General features: G+C 43.8%; 1 protein-coding gene across 1 annotated transcript in view; it reads left to right on the top strand.

Annotated features, from left to right (window-relative positions):
- The window catches only part of B4GALT1 (beta-1,4-galactosyltransferase 1), a 52,426-nt gene that overhangs the window by 37,712 nt on the left and 8,646 nt on the right, over positions 1-6,068 (top strand). The window lies entirely within an intron of this gene.

The raw sequence follows: 6,068 nt of genomic DNA, 5'->3' as shown, positions 1-6,068 counted from the left end.
GCTGAAATCTCAGATCCAGGTTTTGTTGAGAGCCCTTTCCAAGCTCGAGGCTACCATATTATTATGGTTAAGAGCCGAGGCCCAACTGCTGTGAAATCATGGGTGAGTGGATATTAGCCTTCCACAAACTCAGCATTTGTATAATCCCAGCAATTCTCCAGGGATCACCTCCCAGCCAGTCTGTCTACTACCCCAGCATCCACACGTAGAGCTGTGGGTCAGTCCTGCCATAGGACCGCCCAGCCAGAGTTTTCTCTGCTTTCCTGCCACCCACTCAGCCTAGGCCTTTTCTCTTGGTGACTGATTGGGCACAGAAAAACATGCAAGGGGAGTTTGGGCAAACATTTCCACTGACTGTAGACCTGTTTCCAGATCTGTGGGCTTGAAAGCCTGTGGGTTACTGTGGGTAGTGAGAAGGGTGTGTGTGTGGCTTTGTGATGGGCCAGGGTATGTCTATGGGAGCAAAATTGTCTCTCCCATCACATAGAAATTCTGATTCATTGAGTCTTGGCTTCGGCTTGCTGTTTCCAACCTTATTGTTGCTGTGACTTTTGGTGGAGGGGAGGAGTCAGATACGGTCAGTCCCTAAGTTGTCATGGTTGGGAGAAGTGTCTACTGGTATATATATACATGGGCCTAACATCCAGGGAAGGCAGGGTGGTTTAACCAATCCTTTAGAGACTGTTAGAACTTGGTCAAGGGAGGCCATGGTCTTCGGCAGCTGGTTATGTGTCTTGCTATTACGAGGAGAAGTCTACTTTCGCCTTAACGACAGTTAGGATTTGCCTAACTGGGGATTTTTTTTTTTTTTAAGATTTTATTTATTTATTCATGAGAGTCAGAGAGAGAGAGAGACAGAGACATAGGTAGAGGGAGAAGCAGGCTCCCCACAAGGAGCCCGATGTGGGACTCCATCCGGGATCCCGGGATTATGCCCTGAACAGAAAGGCAGATGCTCGACTGTTGAGCCACCCAGGCATCCCTTGCCTGGGGATTAGACTAGACTTTGGTACCTTTTCTAAAAGCCCCATGGGGCAGCCCAGGTAGCTCAGTGGTTTAACACTGCCTTCAGCCCAGGGCATGATCCTGGAGACCCGGGATCAAGTTCCACATTGGGCTCCCTGCATGGAGCCTGCTTCTCCCTCTGCCTGTGTCTCTGCGTCTCTCTGTGTCTCTCGTTAATGAATAAATAAAATCTTAAAAAAAAAAAAGCCCCATGAAGGCTGCTTTTGTGTACAGTGCACATGCCCAGGGAGCAGGTGAAGCATGAAATGGAAAAGTGGAGCCCTTGCATTAGCCCTTGGAGGAAAGCATTCTCTACCTGCCTGCCATTACTGCCCATCTCTGATGTATCTCCTATGAATCATGCAACAGCTTCCAACTGGATCTCCCTGCCTTCAGTTGTGAGGTGGGGCACAAGTCCCTCCTTGACACATAGAACAATCTTTGTTTATAATCTTCAAGGGCTCCCTATGGCTTAAATAAAGGACAAAGCCTGGGTACTTTAGTAGAGTTTCCAGGCTCCCTGTCCCTGGCATGATTGGGTCCACATTCACTCTCATGTTTTATTCTGGCTTCCCCATTTGTATTTCTCATAGCTCCTTGAATGGTTCTCCCCCCCCCCTCCCCCACAGCCATTAGAAATGCTGCTTTCTCTTCTAGGAACACTTTTCTCATGCCTCTCTAGTCCCCCAGGATTTGATCAGTGTTTTCACACTCCACATCACCCCATTACAATTCCCCATTTATAACTCAGAACTACTCAAAAGTAGGGCCTATGTGTTTCCTTTTCTGTATCCCTACAGCTAAGCATGAAGTAGACATCCAATAAATGACCAGAATAAGTATATGAGATAGAGGAAGAAATATGACCCTCGGTCCTCTTCTGTGTCTGGAGCTGGCTTTTCTCTTCTTTCTTAACTTTTTTTTTTCTTTCTGATAATCATTTTATTGAGATATAATTATATACCATACAATTCACCTACTTAAAGTACATAATCCAGTGGCTTTTGGTGTATTCAGGAGTTGTGCAGCCATCACCATAATCAATTTTAGAAAGTTTTCATTGCACCAAAAATAAACCCTGTATTTCATAGCTACTAAATCGCTTCATTCCTCCTGGCTTTGGGCAGCCACTAATCTACTTTCTCTCTCTATGGATTTGCCTATTTTGGACGTTTCATATAAATGAAATGATACAATCTGTTGTCCTTTGTGACTGACTTCTTTAACCTAACATGATGTTTTCAAGGTTTATCCATGTGATAGCATGTATTAGTACTTCATTCTTTTTTATTGTTGAATACTATTGCATTTTAGGGATATACCACATTTTATTTATCCATTCATTAGTTGACAGACATTTGGATTGTTTTTACTTTTTATCTATTTTGAATAATGCTGTTATGAATGTTGTAGAAAGGTTTTTGTGGGACATAAGATTTCCTTTCTCTTGGATATAGATCCAGGAGTGGAATCACTGGATCATATGCTAAGTCTTTGATTATCCGTCTAAGGAGCTGCCAGACTGTTTTCTAAGATGGCTGCATCATTTCACATTCCCACTGGCAGTGTATGAGGGTTCTGTTTTCAATGGATATACTACTTGTTTTCTCCTTAGTCTATATGAGGGCTCTAGAGAAAGGTTGTAACAGTCTTACAGAGCTATCTGATGCTTCTTATGACATTTGTTCCTGTCATTCAGATCTGCCAGAAGGGCCCTAGATTTGTTGTGTGAGGTGACTGAGGGCAGCCTCTTCCCCTTTTCTTCTTCCTGAGGAGCTTGGCTTCACACCTGTGCTAATCTCCTTACTACTCCAGGCCAGCATGCCTGGTCATACCTAGGTTTCAGTCCTCTCCGGATTGGCATTGTTGGCTTTGCTTGACTGAGTGATACACCAATTTTTCGGTACAGGCCCAGTCATAAAAGGTTTACAGGTTTTTCTATGAGCTTTGACCGGTGAGACAGTTTCTCTGTCCCCAACTGTGGGAATGCCATATTATATTTGTCCTCCTTCCTTCTTTCTTCCTCTCCTTCCCTTCTGTTAAGAGGAGCCAGTTGTCCTTAAAGGAGTGGATATATGTAACTCTTGCCTACCAACATAAGATGAAACCTGCACTAAAACGCTCAGCCTTTCAGAGGGACTTCTGCTGTTAGTGCCCCAGTTCCTATTCATATGTGACTTCCCAACCACATCATACCTCTAAAGGTCTCTCTGACTTTCTTCTGGTGCTATAGAGATTCTAATTTTGTGAGCCTCTTGGGTCTCCCTCCCTGTTTGGGAGCTTTGTATTGCTCAACAAACTTTGCTTTGCTGCCCACCAAAAAAAAAAAAAAAAAGGTGAGGCACAGGCTAACTCACTTGAACCCTAATCCTTTTTAGAACCCCCCACCACCCACTGTCAGAGAAGCAGGATTTGGAAGGGCTTTTGAAGCTGATTGGGAAAGACACACACAAACACCAGAGAAGGGAAAGTCTCCATGTTGGATTTCTGGGAGACAATTTGAAAGATTTGACTATTCAAGATGGATGGGAAGACCTAATCCTATAATAATGATAGTAGCTGACATTTGTTGCCAGGCAATGTGCAAAGGCCTTTTCATGCATTGTCTGATCTAATAAAACATATCTGTTGTCATCCAAATAACCAGATGAGGAAATGGAGACTTAGAGGTGTGATTTACTCAAAGTCATATAGGTAAGAAGCCAAGAAGCTGTCATTCCTGGGATAAAAATGCATGTGTCTATAATTGGCTTGACTGGACTGTAGTGGTGCTTGATAAATACTTACCTGAGGGAAGGAAGCAGACTCACAGATGCATGTGCCCGTTGAGAAGGGGCAGGAATGAGGGCTGATTGTCTTCCCACCCTCTAGACAGGAATGAACACTTCCAGTTAGTGGTGGGGGTTGGCAGACTTGCCAGGGCCCGCCTTTCTTATCGAGGTTACTCAAGGTGTTATACCATTTCACCCAAAGAAGCTTAGAGTTTTCTAGACTCTTAGGAGAGGAAAGAGAAAATTCGTACTTTCCTTATACCATTCTGCTGGTCTGATGTTTCAAAGGGCCCTAGTAGGGAATTAACAACTGTAAAAATGTACCCTCCTTTCCCCTCTACCAGAGTCATAGAGGTGAGGCCAGGATGAGAGGAGTGACATACAGTGCAGGCTATGCCTACCTAATTCTAACTGTGGATCAGACACTGAAGTGCCTCATTGAGTCGAAGGAGCTGTTATGCCACATGTGGGGGAAGGGTAGAATAGATCAGCTCAAAAAAAAAAAAAAAAAAAAGAATAGATCAGCTCCTTAGATTTCTCCTCTAGGCTGCCATTGTTCTTGGGGCATGGTGCCAGAGGTATCCATTCATGGTTCCAAATTCCCGGTTTCTGGGAGAGGAAAAATGTTTAGTATAGTCTCAGTCAGATATCTACTTAGCTCAAACGGTGATGGCTAGCAGGCCAGGCCCTGTGGTTTGAGCATGGCCATCAAGAGCTCCCTGCCCCTGTTACTCGAGAATGTATTAAATGAAGGGAGCTTGGAGTGGCTATCTTCCAGCATCTACTACACAGGTATGAAAAGGCTATGTTGGGACACCCTTTCACTTGTCAGAAAAGTGTTCGGTGGGGCTGAATTATGTTTGAAACTATTCAGAGGAAGCTAACATTTAGGATCTTCATGGAGTTAGAGGAGCTAGAGGATGAAAAGTACCAGGTGCAGACACCTCTCTCCATTGTCAGGAGGTAAGGGTCTGGGAAGAATGAAGGAAATCTGGGTTGGGATGAAGGTTGTTACAAGATTGTTGAGACGTTTAAAAGCCTGTAAAACACTAGCCCTGCATGTCGTATCTCCCAATGAATTTTAGCAATGTGTTGTAATAATAGCAATTAAAACAACTTTATAGTTTATGTCTGGTTTCTAAACTTTAAACTTCTTTTCACCTCAAGACTTGCAGAGAATTAGGTGAAGGCAGGATTCTGAATGACTCTTCAGTGGTGGGTACAACCAAAGATCACAGTGCATGCTGTTGGGCTCAGCCTTCCCCCTTTCACCATGCTTGATTAGAAAGCTTTGTCATGGGCTGAAGAGAGGAGCTCTCTCTTGTATAAAATGTTTCCTTAATTCATTCACTGTTCTCTTGGCTGCTCTTTCTGACTTCCTGGTACTTGTGTTCATTTCTCTCGGTCACCCACCTGAGGTTGGGCATCTGTGGCACCATCCGTATGCTCTATATTCACACAGGCAGCCTTAGCACTAGTTTTCAAATCCTTTCTTGGGGGCCTGGAGAGAGGATATTGGGGATCCCACCTTTGAGAATGTGTAGCCACTGTAGGCCCTTGTGAGATATATTTTTTCCCAAAGTAGAAGGTCCTAGGCCCTGGTCTTGTTGATTCCCAAGAGATATTGGGAGAGAACACTAAATGAGGATTTCAGAGTATTGGGTCCAGCATCAGTTGTGTCACTTTTGTACCTTTGTTTCTTCATGGCATTTTTGGGAGGATTCTGACTGGGGTGAGTACATGTATGGAAGGGTTTATAGACTGCTAAGGGTAAGGATAGCAGTGTTGATACTGTTACTGTCCTTACATGGGGCTGTGAGAATTGGTAAGAGCAGAGAACCATGGTGGTGACCCTGAGAGAGCCTTATGGTTGAAGCTTCCCAGAAGAATTGTCTTCTGCCATTACTTGTTGAAATCCATCCTTTGGTCTACTCATCCATCTATCCGTGTGTCCATACATCCATCCAGCAGTTATTTATTGAGCTCTTATTGTAAGCCACGCAGTGTTCTAGGCACTGAGTGAACAAAAAGTTAAAAATTTCAGCTTTTATTGAGCTTATTTATATTCTAGTGAAGGAACTGAAAATAAGTAAGTAAATAAAATATGAAGTACCTTTGCACCAACAGACTTGGTGCTTCAGGACTCAGTGGTTGGCCTCCAGAAGCAGGTGTCCTCTTCTCTCTCATATACCCTGTTTCTGTCATAGCCTGTATCACAGTGCTTCCTACCCTAAATTGTGAACACAACGAGAGCTAAGATTGATTTGGGTTCATCATATTTCTCTGGTACTT

Source organism: Canis lupus, chromosome 11 (genome assembly GCF_003254725.2).
Source record: "Canis lupus dingo isolate Sandy chromosome 11, ASM325472v2, whole genome shotgun sequence".
Taxonomy (NCBI): domain Eukaryota; kingdom Metazoa; phylum Chordata; class Mammalia; order Carnivora; family Canidae; genus Canis; species Canis lupus.
Note: the sequence above shows the minus strand (reverse complement) of the source record. Positions and strands in the feature narration are given on the sequence as shown.